The sequence below is a fragment of the Schistocerca piceifrons genome, chromosome 3 (assembly GCF_021461385.2).
Source record: "Schistocerca piceifrons isolate TAMUIC-IGC-003096 chromosome 3, iqSchPice1.1, whole genome shotgun sequence".
Lineage (NCBI taxonomy): Eukaryota > Metazoa > Arthropoda > Insecta > Orthoptera > Acrididae > Schistocerca > Schistocerca piceifrons.
In genome coordinates, this window is record NC_060140.1 from 83,324,362 (window position 1) to 83,342,067 (window position 17,706).

Sequence of the window (17,706 nt, forward strand, 5' to 3'; positions counted from 1 at the left end):
TACTGCAATACAGCGAGCGTCAATACTGCCAGCTAAATAAAAGATTCTAACTACGAAAGCCAACTATTAATAGGCATGTGATTAGGAAAGGAAAGATTTTGTTGCAAACCAAATAACGTATTTTTTGCCTTAATAGTGTGACATCCAAGTCAAACAACAATATAAATCATATTGTAACAAATAAGCCCTCGGCCACAAATATTAAGTCAAAATTGACCTGGTGTCGACGCTACTATGGGCGTCGTCTTCAGAATTAGACTAACTGCACTAAAACATTAGGTATATAGTACATTAATAATTAACGAGGAGATTAATTTACTTAAAACCACAGCAGTCAATAATGAATATACGCCTAACATAGTGGATGATATCCTAAAAAAGAAAACTGCAAGAACTACCACGCACAACACCTCATGCACTGAAATTAACCCAAAAAAAACGTTTTTTTGTTCCTTTCATAGGACCCATTTCCTATCAGATTCAGCGAATGCTTCGCAACAAATACAACTGCAATGTTGCCTTCTCTACTAATAATAATCTAAAGAGAAACTTCATTCATAATTTGAAATCAATTCGCTCCCCTACAGAAAGTTCTGGGGTTTATAAGATCATCTGCGATACCTGCTCCTTCTATTATATAGGGCAAACCGGACGTGCTTTCACCATCAGATATAAAGAACATCTTTTGAGAAAGAACGGCACCAGTCCCCTAAATTCATCCTTTGCCCACCATCTCTTACTGGACACGTGCCTAAAGCCATAGGCGATAATAATATTCTGCATACCGAAAAGAAGGGGCGTAGGTTAGATGTCTTAGAGGAATTGGATATTTTCAAACACTCGTCATGATGGCCTCATTCTCAACGAACAGCTGCAGCTGCGAAATTAAATCTTTTTTGGCTGTATAAAGCCATTGCTTGATCTTTGATTCAGATTTCCTCATGCAGTTTACCGAAATGTTGTTTTCCTGTGACATCTTTGCTGTTTTCTTGTACGTCATAACTAACGTTTTTATGTTACAAAATGTATCTCTATTTAAAGCAGATAAATATGTAACTTCATCCTGTTATTATTAATGCTTACGTTATCCCTGAATCAGCTGCATCACAATTTCATGTGTCTAATTTTGAATGTACAGTAGCCGAGTTGTTTCTGCGGCTACTAGATGGCGCTCGTAGCAACACCATGTTTACTTGCCCACACTTTCTAACGTGGGTACCTCAGTCTTGTTGCAACCCTTGTTCACAGTACGAGCAGCCCTTAGTGGCTCGCCATCTCACAAGTGTTCATGACGTCGCCTTTCCGGCTTAGATCTTTTTTAAAATGTGACTTGTAAGTACTGCATCTTTTCGAGTCAGTACAAACTTTAATTTGATTAATGTACTATATACCTAATGTTTTAGTACAGTTAGTCTAATTCTGAAGACGACGCTCATAGTAGCATCGAAACCAGGTCAATTTTGACTTAATATTTGTGACCGAGGGCTTATTTCTTACAATATAATTCTGACACGGTCACTGAACCTTAGCAGCTATGTTCAAAGTTTTAACAATATAAATCGTCATTGACATCTAGTACAAAGGTATATAATCATGAATAATATTCAGTCTCCAAGTCGAACATGTACAGATCGTTAGCCTACGTTAACACTTCAGACTTCTACCATCCATCAACGCTAACTTCTCACATTTAACATCCATCACTGCTGTCTGTTCACCTCCAACTGCCCAACAGTACTTCCATCACTGCTGGCAACTAACTTCAACTGCACAACAGTACTGGCGATTAACTTCCAACAACGAGTCCGACCAGCCAGAGAGTCTCTTACAAAGAAAGTGCAGTCAGAGATCCAATGCAATGTGCTACACACCGCTACCAACACAGAAGCAGCCACAGCCGAGGAGTGACGCAAGGAACATCAGCCACACATCTTAAGTAGGACAGCAAGCACTGTTTCGAGTATAATGATGAAATGAAATACGATGAGACCAGTATGTCTGTAGAAATGTCAAGTTTCTCGAACAGCGTCGGTAAGGGGTCTGTCGAAGCAAAGCTGCCCGAAAAGCTAATAAACCAGGACGGAGGTTTCAATTCAAACAAGTTTTTGGCTCCGGCACTCAGTATATCAAGATTTCCCGGGTCATCTCACGCACCAGAAGCCCTGGCAGAATGTGAGTCTCACAGAGTAACATTGCGGGCTATGAGAAACAAAGGAACTCCACAGGGGCGTAGTGACCGCCGGGAGTTGAGCTCTGCTTTAAATAGCGTCGCCACAGCGGCAGTACTTCAAAGTCTGTTTGTAGAGTAGACAGCGAGTATCCAAAACAACATTGCTCCTGACTGGGCCAGTCGTCGAAGCGTCTTACCGAAAAAAGGAGTCAGCGACTTGGCTGAACACCCGAAAGTACACCATGGTTTGCGAGTTGTTCGACGGCGCCGCAATTCAGGTGACTGCAGTTGCTGATAAAAGCTATGAGAACTACGTTGCAGACGTCCTGACAGACGTCGCTGACGCTTCTGATAATCTTTGATGAGCGTCACTGTTCGCAATGTATTTGGCGACTGAAGTTGCCCAGATGTTTATGTAACGCCATCGCAAAGTACTGTCAATGAACAGAAGTGACATGCACGCCTCCTGATATGACAATCACACAAGAGGTAATAAAAGGATAACCTCGGGAGGCTGCAAGTAGCCCCATCTTCTGGAATGTAGTGAACGAGCCACTAACAAAATTCATGTGGGTGTAATGAGTTCATGGGAAATAGTTGGCTGTTTGGACCAGACAGGTGATGGCAGTCTAACAGATCAGGAGAGTTCCGTCAAAACTGGTTTGTGACACCGACGTAGCTTTTTGTACAAATGGCCAATAGAAAACAGTATCTACCCTAAGAAGCTATTGTTTTCATTCTGGGACTGAGTTTTTAAATAGTACTCAGTAGGGTCCTGAAGCCTCGGCTGTGTCGGTGTTCTGCCGCAGTCGACACGCAGTGTCAGCGTAGCTATTCTCCATCCCATAGGACCTCGTGGCTGGCACCATATTGGCGGAAGTCAGAGTTTTAATTTCTCACGCAGTTACAGGAATAGCGTGAGGGTATGACCTTTGTTATTCATGAGACACGGTTCACGCAATCGGAAGAAAACCGCCAGCCGCTGTCTCCACACCACGGACAGATACTACGACTTACAGGCCAGCCAACACATCATCATGCTTCACTGTTGATCCTGATAGCTGCTACTTCTCTCTCTCTCTCTCTCTCTCTCTCTCTCTCTCTCGCTCGTGTCAACATTGTACCGACTTCTATGATATAATGTAACTTTTATTTCTGATTGTTACTTGATTACATATGAAATATGGCGCTGAATGGCAGCGCACTCTTTCCTCCCGTTTTCACACGTGAGGCAATACTGACCGTACGACTTATCTTAGAAGATAGATTACGGAAAGGCAAACCTACGTTTCTATCATTTGTAGACTTAGAGAAAGCTTTTGACAATGTTGACTGGAATACTCTCTTTCAAATTCTAAAGGTGGCAGGGGTAAAATACAGGGAGCGAAGGGCTATTTACAATTTGTACAGAAAGCAGATGGCAGTTATAAGAGTCGAGGGACATGAAAGGTAAGCAGTGGTTGGGAAGGGAGTGAGACAGGGTTGTAGCCTCTCCCCAATGCTATTCAATCTGTATATTGAGCAAGCAGTAAAGGAAACAAAAGAAAAATTCGGAGTAGGTATTAAAATCCATGGAAAAGAATTTAAAACTTTGAGGTTCGCCGATGACACGATGCCAGAGACAGCAAAGGACTAGGAAGAGCAGTTGAACGGAATGGACAGTGTCTTGAAAGGAGGATATAAGATGAACATCAACAAAAGCAAAACGAGGATAATGGAATGTAGCCGAATTAAGTCGGGTGATGCTGATGGAATTAGATTAGGAAATGAGACACTTAAAGTAATATTAAAATCCATGGAGAAGAAATAAACACTGTGAGGTTTGCCGATGACATTGTAATTCTGTCAGAGACAGCAAAGGACTTGGAAGAGCAGTTGAACGAAATGGACAGTGTCTTGAAAGGAGGATATAAGATGAACATAACAAAAGCAAAACAAGGATAAAGGAATGTAGTCGAATTAAGTCAGGTGATGCTGATGGAATTAGATTAGGAAATGAGACACTTAAAGCAGTAAATGAGTTTTGCTATTTGGGGAGCAAAATAACTGATGATGGTCGAAGTAGGGAGGATATAAATTGTAGACTGGCAACGGCAAGGAAAGCGTTTCTGAAGAAGAGAAATTTGTTAACATCGAGTATAGATTTAAGTGTCAGGAAGTCATTTCTGAAAGTATTTGTATGGAGTGTAGCTATGTATGAAAGTGAAACGTGGGCGATAAATAGTTTGTACAAGAAGAGAATAGAAGCTTTCGAAATGTGGTGCTACAGAAGAATGCTGAAAATTAGATGGGTAGATCACATAACTAATGAGGAGGTATTGAATAGAATTGGGGAGAAGAGGAGTTTGTGGCACAACTTGACGAGAAGAAGGGACCGGTTGGTAGGACATGTTCTGAGGCATCAAGGGATCACCAATTTAGTATTGGGCAGCGTGGAGGGTAAAAATTATAAGACCAAGAGATGAATACACTATGCAGATTCAGAAGGATGTAGGTTGCAGTAGGTACTGGGAGATGAAGAAGCCTGCACAGGATCGAGTAGCATGGAGAGCTGCATCAAACCATTCTCTGGACTGAAGACCACAACAATAACAACAACTTGATTATGACGATGAATAGCAGCGCACTGTTTCCTCCCGTTTTCAGTGCTTGACATTCGTTTTTCTGTTTGTTTCCAAGGCTTAAATGCAGAATACAACTGATGAGTCGAATTTAGGCTATTTCCATTGTTATGATTGTGGTGCGGTGCTTCCTGTTCACGTACGAGGGGCGTTCAATAAGTAATTCAACACATTCTTTTCGGGTTTGGTTCAGGATTCCAGCGGACCGCATTATTCCCCATTCTCGTAACTGCAAACCGTACTTTTCAACACAGTCTACGTTCAATGCGACGTCCTTACGCCACTTTACTGGGAGGGCCTGCCGGCCGGAGCGGCCGAGTGGTTCTAGGCGCTACAGCCTGGAGCTGCGCGACCGCTACGGTCGCAGGTTCGACTCCTGCCTCGGGCATGGATGTGTTTGATGTCCTTAGATAGGTTTAAGTAGTTCTAAGTTCTAGGGGACTGATGAGCTTAGAAGTTAAGTCCCATAGTGCTCAGAGCCGTTTTCGTTTGGGAGGGCCTACGTGACCGCATGGTAGCACTCTACTGGTTGACTACGGAGGCGACGTCTTGCTGCATCAGTAACCTCCCCGTCAAACACGTTACTGCTTCCTGCGGACCGTATCCTTCATTGCGCCAAACAGATGGAAGTCGGAAGGTGCGAGGACGGATGAGGAAGAAGTTTTGCCATCTCCTCTCAGGCACGCAGCCTTGTGTGAGGCTTTGCGTCGCCATGAAGTTCGTTTGCATTTTTGTGGTGACGAACATACTGGAGTCATTTTCTCTGATTCCTGAGAGTAGCACAAAACACTTCGGTGTTGCTGGATACACCATGAAGGAGGGCATGTAACAGAACAACCCCTCCATTTGTAACGTCCCCTTAGAAAAATCTTTATAAATGACAATGCTGGAAACCCTCTATGTTATTTGATTTTGAAACAGCTGAGCGGAACTGAACGTACTCACGACATTTCTCACTTTACTTATTCTGGTCAACAGTAAACTGACACACAGTATTTTTTAGTGCAACGCAATCTGACTTTCAATAATCCCTACAAAAGAATGGCCCTAACTAACAATAGCCTATACCTTTCATGAATCACTTACCTCACAAAAATTTTCGTTACTCGAAGTACTGCAATACAGCGAGCGCCAATACTGCCAGCTAAATAAAAGATTCTAACTACTGAAGGCACTAACTACTGATAGGTATAGTTAGCAAATGAAAGATTTTGACAGAGAACAAACAATGTATTTACCTTAATCTTTGTTGTGGACTGGCAAGACAGCCAATCCACAATGACGGGTAGCCGAAAGGCACGCGTTTAAGCGAGGTCTGGAACAGGTAAAGGAAGTTATGGTAGCAAAGAACGTACGTAGCTACGGGAATACTTAACTTTAATCCATAATTGGTGAACATCTGTCTGACGGTATATGATTCACAAGATAAATAGCAAATGATAATGGCGCCTTGCTAGGTCGTAGCAAATGACGTAGCTGAAGGCTATGCTAACTATCGTCTCGGCAAATGAGAGCGTAATTTGTCAGTGAACCATCGCTAGCAAAGTCGGCTGTACAACTGGGCGAGTGCTAGGAAGTCTCTCTAGACCTGCCGTGTGGCGGCGCTCGGTCTGCAATCACTGACAGTGGCGACACGCGGGTCCAACGTATACTAACGGACCGCGGCCGATTTAAAGGCTACCACCTAGCAAGTGTGGCGTCTGGCGGTGACACCACAATCTTCAAAAGTCAGTTCATGATTATTATTACAAATGTACTCTTTCTGATGGACACACGTCCAGATCGTCCGCTCTCAAAATTCTGCCATCTCTCTCCCGACATCCACCACTGCTGGCGGCTCACCTCCAACTGCGCAACGATACTCCCTGTTCACATCCAACTGCCCAAAGCTACAGTAGGAAATATTCCAACAATGCCAACCAGCCACAGACTCCACATAGCACAGTCAGTGATTCTCATACAGAGCGCTACGTGGCGTTACGAACATAAAAACCTAAACAGCCTACTTACACAGTGTCCCAGAAGACTGTCGTCATGACTTTAACTGCTGCTGCTGTGGCTTTGAACCTATTCTTCGGAAGAGAGGTGGTGTGGCGCCACTTAATGGATTACTGTTTTCTTGCCGATTCGAAGTGATGAACTCATCTTTCATCGCCTGTGACGATGTTCGACGAAAAATTGTCACGATCAGCCTCGTAATGAGCAAGTAATTCCGCACGGACAGTCCTTCCTTTCTCTTCTGTTACGCGGTGAGGAACCAAGGGGGCACATACCTTTGAGTACCCCAACTGGTGGACGAGTGTGTCAGCACTACGAACGAAGACGTCCAGTTGTGCATCGTAATGTTTGACTGTGGTTCGGCGATCAGCTCCTGTGTGTGTGTGTCCGCACGTTCCATCATTGCAGGAGTCTCAGCTGTTTGCGGCCGACCGGCATGCGAAAGACTGGACAGGTCTGTTGCGATGATGACAGACGCCTCGCCCAGCGACTCGCCGCGCTTTTGTTCACTGCCAAGTCTCCGTAGATATTATGTAAGGGAACATGAATGTCTGTGATGCAAGCTGAAGAAGCGGAAACCGACGAAGGGCTGCCCCTCCCGCTCCGAGCGGAGTGTGCAGCCCTTCCTGAAGAAGATCGCGGCGTCGCTGAAGGACGGGGCGTACCCTCACGGGGACAACCCGTACCCCTTCACGCCGGCGCATGCGAAACCACCACTCCCTCACGAACCGTGCGACCTTAGGCACATGCGTTGCATGTTGCGTGAGGCGGTGACGAGGAAGGAGCTGATGTTGCTGAACAGCCGCCCCATCTTCACCCCTTCGGACTGGGACCACATCTCCCTGGCCACAGAGAAGTGGGTGAAGGAAGAGTGGCGCTCCGGCAGGCGTCAGCCTGCCCCAGAAGATCTAGCAGCCATCAACTACTTCGCTAGTTTAAACACAGCGGGGTAGCCAGAGGTCCATCCCAACGAGAGGCCACATACGACAACAGAGCTGATAAAGGAGGAATAGCTGCACTGCTGCTTACAAGGGAACCTCCCCATCGCACCCCTCTCAGATTTAGTTATAAGTTGGCACAGTGGTTAGGCCTTGAAAAACTGAACACAGGTCAATCTAGAAAACAGGAAGAAGTTGTGTGGAACTGTGGAAAAAATAAGCAAAATATACAAACTGAGTAGTCCAAGCGCAAGATAAGCAACATCAAGGACGAGGCGAACTCAGGAGCGCCGTGGTCCCGTGGTTAGCGTGTGCAACTGTGGAACGAGAGGTCCTTGTTCAAGTCCTCCCTCGGATGAAAAATTTGCTTTTTTTTATTTTCGCAAGGTAATGATCTGTCCGTTCGTTCATTGACGTATCTGTTCACTGTAATAAGTTTAGTGTCTGTGTATTGCGACCGCATCGCAAAACCGTGCGATTAGTAGACGAAAGGACCTGCCTCTCCAATGGGAACCGAAAACATATGATCGCAAGGTCACAGGTCAACCGATTCCTCCACAGGAAAACACGTCTGATATATTCTATACGACACTGGTGACGGCATGTGCGTCACATGACAGGAATATGTTGTCGACCCACCTGACTTGTACACTTGGCGAATGGGTAAAAAGAGTCTTCTACCTTGCCCGATTTAGGTTTTCTTGTGGATGTGATAATCAGTCCCAAAAAAATTGATGAAAACATAAGAGTTTTCACGTAAACTGCAACAAATGAATGCAACAGTTTCACAGTCGCACAGTTTTCCCTGTGCTCGGGCAAAACATATGTTTTTAACGTTTTCAAATTTTTCGGTTTAGGTGTAGCGTCCCCATACTACGGAGCAGTTACCTCACATCGGACGGACGGACGGACAGATAATAATTGTCTGAAAATAAAAATTTAAAAGTTTCACTCGAAGGTTGTCTAGAACCAAGGACCTCTTGCTCCGTAGCTGCTCACGCTAACCACGGGACCACGGCACTCCTGAGCTCACATGACTATGATATTGCTTACCATGAACATGGACTACTCAGTTTGTAAATTTTGCTTATTTTTTTCATAGTTCCACACAACTTCTTCCTGTTTTCTCGATTGATCTGTGTTTAGTTTTTCAAGGCCTATCCACTGTGCCAACTTATAACTAAATCTGAGGGGGGTGCGATGGGGAGGTTCCCTCGTTAGCCTCCCCCATCTCCGGACAGAGGATGTCCGTGATTTTAGCGAGACGAGACGAAACTATTGGAACTTCGTGAAACTATGTGGGGTGAAGCGGAAATATTCCACGATGTCCCACAACAGCTTCTGCATTTTTCCAACCGAAATTGGTCGAGGAAAAAAGAATATTGCATCGCTTATAGAACGCTCTTCGTACATCTCCGGGATAAGCTTTGCTTAATCTACGTTGAGTCTAACTGGTTCATTCACATTTGGAAGCAGGACCGAGTTGGATGCTCTGTAAGCAACGCGATGGGCCGCCTCTTTTTCTGGCTTCGACTTGCTAGAGGACGTCACGGCCACGCGAAGCGTACCACGACGCACTGATGACGTCGTTGCCATAAAGTTCTCTAAAGGGACTATTGTTTTTTTACTACAAAAAATCGTTTAATTATACGAAATTGTACTGCAAAAGCAAAGGCAGAGGACTTTTCACTGTTATGTAAGCCATAAATAGCATCTTACAAGTTTCTACCGAGAGTGAAAGACAGAGTGTACGTGTGTGTGTGTGTGTGTGTGTGTGTGTGTGTGTGTGTGTGTGTGTGTGTGTGTGTGTGCGCATGTGAGTGGATGTGTCATAGAACAGTTTGCTAGCCAGAAGGCAGTAAACGCATTAACACCTCACACTGACAAGTACGCTTTCTCGAATACGCTATCAGATGTGATCATTGCTGCTTCTTTAATTCCATGACGTAGCTACGAAGTCGATATTTGTGCCTGGCAGCCAAAACAACGTTGCGTTGGTAACGCCCTTTCCTTTGTTTAGCCACATCACTGCAAACATTTCCTCTTACGATCAACAAGAAGTGTACAGTTCAGGTACACTTTTACAGTAGAAGACAAGTGGCGAGTGATGGCAATTCGTATCTAGAGAAATGTCGATCAAATATTGATTTCATTTTTATTCTCACTTACATCACGCAAAACAGAAAAACAAGACCCCTATGAGCTTTGCTTCCTTGTCCAAGGACACATTTATTTCTGTAATCTGATGCGAAAGTCATGAGCAATGTTGCATCTGATATACAGCAATAAATCGAGCATTCGCATAAACTGAAAAGAAAATTAAATACATAGTTTATCAGATGTAAGTGTAACTTAGAACTACCCCAATTGGAGTTATACCGCCGTTACTGCTCGCGATGTATATAAATAATCTAGTGGGTGGCGCTGGAGGTTCTGTAAGATTATTTGCGCATAATGCTGTTGTAAACCACTCGTCATTATAACTGTAGCACGAGGAACGATAGGAAATAACTAAATTTCACTACTTGTGCTTGTGCAGCATAGTAAGAAGAATTAAATTATAAAATGTGTAGATTATTTGGGGATGTACAGAGTGCGACAATTAGTACCCGCTTGCGTATCTGGATGAACTGAGCTTCGGCGATAACGGCGGGTAAGTCATTCCATGCTGCTTCATGAGTCGTAGTGGCTGTTGATTGGGGAGCTTACGAGTCTCTCTGAAACTCATAATCACGTGTGAGAGAACCAGAGAACTTGCTGACCAGCGAAACACGTCCACCTTTTAATTACGTTATCTTGATGAAAGACTATATAACGGATAATTCGCACATTAAGCACAGTCACAGGTCTTAACACGTCAGAGATGTGACGTCTGCTGCCCAAATTACTGGTGATGAGGACTGAAGATAGTCGTTTATAAAAGACATCACATTTACGCCAGTGACTGTAACACTTTCTTTATTTCACGATTGCAATTTCGGCCTTAGGACATAATCAAGTGCAGATTTTTGTGGCTTTAAGCCATGTCAACTTCACATGAGCTGAGACATTTATATGTCGTGAGTCTGTTACATATTGCGAGCACACATATCCATATGTCATAAAACAACATAGTCTGTAGACATGTTCGTTAGCCCATCACTAGTCACTTATGCACTAAACTACAGCGGTACTTGATAATGGCCTAAGGCCGAAATTGCAATCGTGAAACAAAGAAAGTGTTACAGTCACTGGCGTAAATGTGATGTCTTTTATAAAGTTCTACATGACTGTGACTCAAAGGTATAAAAAGTTAAAGATGGTCGTGTTGCTTACCCAATGGCACTCCGTACCATCACATTAGGTACAGGATCCGTGAGGCGATAACTAATGCAATGTGGCTATGTTTGTTTCACGTAATAGATATTTTGTGATGCTGCGTGCAGAACAGGGACTCGAATGAAACCATGACGTGATGCCACTCTGGGTGCAGTGTTGAAGTTGCGCGTACCCACGGCTCTGCTGCCGCATCAACTGAAGTCGTAACAACGGTCGCCGTGCTGACATCCCACAGTGTTCCAGGAGTCGTCACACTGTTCCGTGTAGATATCTGCTGCAAATAAACCGATTATCTGCCTCGGACAGTACGTTTTGCAACCTGCACCACGCAAGTAACGAGCAGCCCTTAGTGGCTCGCCATCACAGTTTCCTTTATCTTAAATATCTTTGTGACTAATGCCCTTTTGGCATATTTATTGTTTTATAAATGACATATAAGTACCGCCAGTCTTTCACGATGATTCCGTACTTATACTCTATCATATGTTTTTAGCCATAATTCTGTGACCATGTCATAGAATATAGACCGCTCTATGATTTAAATTCTGAGGCAGACACTCCTAGCAGTGTCGAAACCCGGTTAATTCGTTAAAAATAATAACCGAGGGCTGTTTTTCTTTCAATTGTAACTATTCAGGGCCTCTGAACGTGCAGCCATGTACAAAATTTTTCTATAAGTCCCTTCAAATCGTCGAACGCCATGCGCTGCGCCTTGACTTTCACATCCGTGTGCCTTCTCTCACATGGATCCTCCACCATCTTATCAAATTCCCATCCCTCCTCACCCACATCGAATAGCCCCGCATTTTCCATACCATCCGCAAACTAGATTCCAATAACCCCACTTCTCCACTCTGACCACCAAATATGGTATGCTGCTGCGTCTTCATAAACACATCCCTCCATTTCTACATAAACACACTTCTATCTGAACAGAACTTCAACCAAGTCCCTCTCCCAGACACCGAGATCCGACTGCTACCGACTTTAACTCTTCCTCACCCATCCCAGGGCTCCTCTCTCCATTTCCCTCTCCATCCTCCCCCAACCTCTTTCCTCTTGTAACCACTACCATCCTCACACACCACGATGCTGCTCACCCTCTGTCTTTCCCAATGGCTGTATTCCCACTCTCTGCATCTCCTAATTACCCTCTGCATAGTGTCCCTACCTAACAGCCCCCAGCTCTTAATCTACATCCCTCAACCCTATGGGATACATAAGGGCTTATTTCAATAGTGGTACAAGTCCATTACCTCCACTTTTCTGCCTATAATGCTTCTGAAAATAATGATCCGAACAGACATAAAGAAAGCTTCATCTCTAGCAAGAAGCCATATGCTTGAATATTTCTGGTATCTCAACTGCAGATTTTTCAGCGCTCATTTAACTTTAGGACTCTGTATTTCAAGATGAACAAAAATGGACTTGTACCACTACTGAAATAAGCCCTTCATATTCACTCCTACGTCAATACTTGTCACCCAGCGCAGGTCCTTCAGTGCCGTGCTTCAATATTTTTTATCAGACTAATTTCACGTTTCTGTAATATGTTTTTAAACTGTATTTATTTTCGTTTTTTAACTGTCTTTGATTTTAATTTAAAATATAACAGCCACAAATTTTGTTTTCTCGTTCTATATTTTTTAATTCTCCTGGCATAAGAACGGAGTGTTGTACCACTGACTTTTGATTTGAAATTGGTGCGTATTTGCAAAAGGCAGAACGAGAAGCCTACAAACTGGTTTTTAGGAATGCCGCAGTTGAAGACGAATTCATTTGTCGCATTCCGTTGATAACCTGTGATTCAAATCTGCCCTTCGATTTAAAGCTATTGCAGTTTCCAGAATGAGATTTTCACTCTGCAGCGGAGTGTGCGCTGATATGAAACTTCCTGGCAGATTAAAACTGTGTGCCCGACCGAGACTCGAACTCGGGACCTTTGCCTTTCGCGGGCAAGTGCTCTACCAACTGAGCTACCCAAGCACGACTCACGTCACGTCCTCACAGCTTTACTTCTGCCAGTACCTCGCCTCCTACCTTCCAAACTTTACAGAAGCACTCCTGCGACCTTGGAGAACTAGTACTCTGTACTGTGTAGGTAGGAGACGAGATACTGGCAGAAGTAAAGCTGTGAGGACGGGGCGTGAGTCGTGCTTGGGTAGCTCAGTTGGTAGAGCACTTGCCCGCGGAAGGCAAAGGTCCCGAGTTCGAGTCTCGGTCCGGCACACAGTTTTAATCTGCAAGGAAGTTTCCTATTGCAGTTTCCCAGTCGGCTTGCATTCGCTATGAATATCAACAAGGCACGGTACCAATCACTTCGTGTGGCAAATATGAAACATCCTGGGCAACGCCAGTGTTGGATAAAGGGGGAACAGAGACGATGAGGAGCCTGTCAATGTGTGAACTTCCATTTCGTTTCGTTCTTCCCTCCTCGGTGCTCGTTGCACAGTGTTTACACAGTGCTGCGGTCTCAAAGGCGAACAGTGTACAGAGTACAGCAACTCTCGGGCAGAGCCCAGGCCGGACTTGCGTCATGTCCCGGGACGGAACGCGACATGACTCAGCGAGCTTTTGCGTCGCGTGGTGCGGCCCGTAGTATCGTATCGACCGAGGGCGGCTGCGGCGGCGGCGGCGGCGGCGGCGCCGAGTTTAGCGTCGCGGCCACACCCACACCACACCACAGCACAGCACTGCGGCGCGCCGCCTTATCACGGAAGTAAGGCGGGCAGACGGGGCCGGCGCGACGTTCTAGCCGAGGCACCGCCCACCGCTGTCTAAGGCTGCCGGACTGGGCAGGGAGGTCTGCACGAGACGCTCGAGGACTTGCAGATGACCAGCGCTTCGTGAAAGGACAGGCAGCTGACCCTCGACGTAAATACACTACTGGCCATTAAAATCGCTACACCAAGAAAAAAATGCAGTTGATAAACGGGTATTCATTCGACAAATACACTCCTGGAAATGGAAAAAAGAACACATTGACACCGGTGTGTCAGACCCACCATACTTGCTCCGGACACTGCGAGAGGGCTGTACAAGCAATGATCACACGCACGGCACAGCGGACACACCAGGAACCGCGGTGTTGGCCGTCGAATGGCGCTAGCTGCGCAGCATTTGTGCACCGCCGCCGTCAGTGTCAGCCAGTTTGCCGTGGCATACGGAGCTCCATCGCAGTCTTTAACACTGGTAGCATGCCGCGACAGCGTGGACGTGAACCGTATGTGCAGTTGACGGACTTTGAGCGAGGGCGTATAGTGGGGTTGCGGGAGGCCGGGTGGACGTACCGCCGAATTGCTCAACACGTGGAGCGTGAGGTCTCCACAGTACATCGATGTTGTCGCCAGTGGTCGGCGGAAGGTGCACGTGCCCGTCGACCTGGGACCGGACCGCAGCGACGCACGGATGCACGCCAAGACCGTAGGATCCTACGCAGTGCCGTAGGGGACCGCACCGCCACTTCCCAGCAAATTAGGGACACTGTTGCTCCTGGGGTATCGGCGAGGACCATTCGCAACCGTCTCCATGAAGCTGGGCTACGGTCCCGCACACCGTTAGGCCGTCTTCCGCTCACGCCCCAACATCGTGCAGCCCGCCTCCAGTGGTGTCGCGACAGGCGTGAATGGAGGGACGAATGGAGACGTGTCGTCTTCAGCGATGAGAGTCGCTTCTGCCTTGGTGCCAATGATGGTCGTATGCGTGTTTGGCGCCGTGCAGGTGAGCGCCAAAAACAGGACTGCATACGACCGAGGCACACAGGGCCAACACCCGGCATCATGGTGGGGGAGGGATCTCCTACACTGGCCATACACCACTGGTGATCGTCGAGGGGACACTGAATAGTGCACGGTACATCCAAACCGTCATCGAACCCATCGTTCTACCATTCCTAGGCCGGCAAGGGAACTTGCTGTTCCAACAGGACAATGCACGTCCGCATGTATCCCGTGCCACCCAACGTGCTCTAGAAGGTGTAAGTCAACTACCCTGGCCAGCAAGATCTCCGGATCTGTCCCCCATTGAGCATGTTTGGGACTGGATGAAGCGTCGTCTCACGCGGTCTGCACGTCCAGCACGAACCCTGGTCCAACTGAGACGCCAGGTGGAAATGGCATGGCAAGCCGTTCCACAGGACTACATCCAGCATCTCTACGATCGTCTCCATGGGAGAATAGCAGCCTGCATTGCTGCGAAAGGTGGATATACACTGTACTAGTGCCGACATTGTGCATGCTCTGTTGCCTGTGTCTATGTGCCTGTGGTTCTGTCAGTGTGATCATGTGATGTATCTGACCCCAGGAATGTGTCAATAAAGTTTCCCCTTCCTGGGACAATGAATTCACGGTGTTCTTATTTCAATTTCCAGGAGTGTATGTTATACTAGAACTGACATGTGAGTACATTTTCACGCAATTTGGGTGCAAAGATCCTGAGAAATCAGTACCCAGAACAACCACCTCTGGCCGTAATAACGGCCTTGATACGCCTGGGCATTGAGTCAAACAGAGCTTGGATGGCGTGTACCGTTACAGCTGCCCATGCAGCTTCAACACGATACCACAGGTCTTCAAGAGTAGTGATTGGCGTATTGCGATGAGCCAGTTGCTCGGCCACAATTGGCCGGACATTTTCAATTGGTGTGCTGGCCAGGGCAGCAGTCGAACATTTCCTGTATCCAGAAAGGCCCGTGCAGGACCTGCAACATGCGATTGTGCATTATCCTGCTGGAATGTAGGGTTTTGCAGGGATCCAATGAAGGGTAAAGCCACGGGTCGTAACACATCTGAAATGTAACGTCCACTGTTCAAAATGCCGTCAATGCGAACAAGAGGCGACCTAGACGTGTAACCAATGGCAGCCCATACCATCACGCCGGGTGATACGCCAGTATGGCGATGACGAATACACGCTTCCAATGTGCGTTCACCGCGATGTCGCCAAACACGGATGGGACCATCACGATGCTGTAAACAGAAGCTGGAGTCATCGGAAAAAATGACGTTTTGCCATTCGCGGACGCAGGTTCGTCGTTGAGTACACCATCGCAAGCGGTCCTGTCTGTGGCTGCACGATCCGTTACAGCCATGCGGATAAGATGCCTGTCATCTCGACTGCTAGTGATACGAGGCCGTTGGGATCCAGCACGTCGTTCCGTATTACGCTCCTGAACCCACCGATTCCATATTCTGCTGACATTCATTGGATCTCGACCAATGTCGCGATACGACAAACCGCAATCGCGATAGGCTACAATCCGACCTTTATCGAAGTCGCAAACGTGATGATACGCATTTCTCCTCCTTAGACGAGGCATCACAACAACGTTTCACCAGGCAACGCCGGTCAACTGCTGTTTGTGTATGAGAAATCGGTTGGAAACTTTCCTTATGTCAGCACGTTGTAGGTGTCGCCACCGGCGCCAATCTTGTCTGAATGCTCTGAAAAGCTAATCATTTGCACATCACAGCATCTTCTTCCTGTCGGTTAAATTTCGTGTATGTAGCATGTAATCTTCGTGGTGTAGCAATTTTAATGGCCAGTAGTGTAGAAAACGACGTAATGAGCGTAAAGAACAGAAAACATCCGATATCCTTTGGCTACACGCTCAGCTCTCACTCACTGGTGTCAGTCGTGATGCACACCGACGTGACATGAGACACCTTTCAGTGTCGCGTCAGGCCTACTTTTTTCCGGCGTAGTGCAGCAACTTGACGTGGCATGAAAGTCGTTGGAAATTTCCTGCAGCAATATTGAGTCATGCTGCCTCTACAGCCGTCCATAATTGCGAAGGTGTTTCCGATGCAGGATTTTGTACAAGAACTGACGTCTCGATTGCGTCCCATAAATGTTCAAAAAGATTCATGTCGGACGATCCGGATTGCCAAATCATTCGCTCGAACTGCCGAGAATGTTCTTCAAGCCAGTCGTGGAGTATTGTGGTGATGTGGCGCACTGTCATCCACAAAAATTCCATCGTTGTTTTGGAAGACGAAGTCCATGAAGGGCTGCAAATGGTTTCCGAGTAGCCGAACATGACAACTCCCAGTCAATGATCGGTTCAGTTGGACCAGAGGACCCAGTCCATTGCATGTAAACACAGCCCACACCATTATGAAGCCGCCACCAGCTTGCACAGCGGACAACCTGCGTCTGTGGCTTCATGGGGCCTGCGCCACACTCGAACCTTATCAGCTCTTAACACTTGTAATTTTGACTCATCTGACCAGGCCACTGTTTTCCAGTCATCTAGTGTCCAACCGGTATGGTGACGAGCCCAGGAGAAGTACTGTAGGCGACGTCGTGCTGTAAAAGGCACTCGCGTCGATCGTCAGCTATCATAGCTCATTAGCGCCATATTCCGCCAGACTGTCCCAACGGAAACGTTCGTCGTACGTCCCACGATGATTTCTGCTTTTATCTGACGCAGTGTTGCTTGTCTCTTAGCACGGACAACTCTACTCAAACGCTGCTGCTGTCGGTCGTTAAGTGGAGGCCGTCAGCCGCTGCAGTATCTGTGGTGAGAAGTAATGCCTGAAATCTGGTACTCTCAGCACACTGTTGACCCTTTGGATCTCAGAGTAGCGAATTCCCTAACGGTTTACGAAAGTGAATGTTCCACGCGTCTAGTTCCAACAATCATTCCGCGTCCGAAGTCTGT

The 17,706-nt window shown here is 46.4% G+C and overlaps 1 protein-coding gene and 1 non-coding gene across 3 annotated transcripts in view; both read left to right on the plus strand.

The window, feature by feature from the left end:
• Window positions 1-17,706, plus strand: part of LOC124789373 (tubulin polymerization-promoting protein homolog) — a 410,640-nt gene that overhangs the window by 190,937 nt on the left and 201,997 nt on the right. The window lies entirely within an intron of this gene.
• On the plus strand, window positions 13,200-13,274 carry Trnap-cgg. Its single transcript has one exon. It is a non-coding gene; the product is annotated as a tRNA-Pro (tRNA).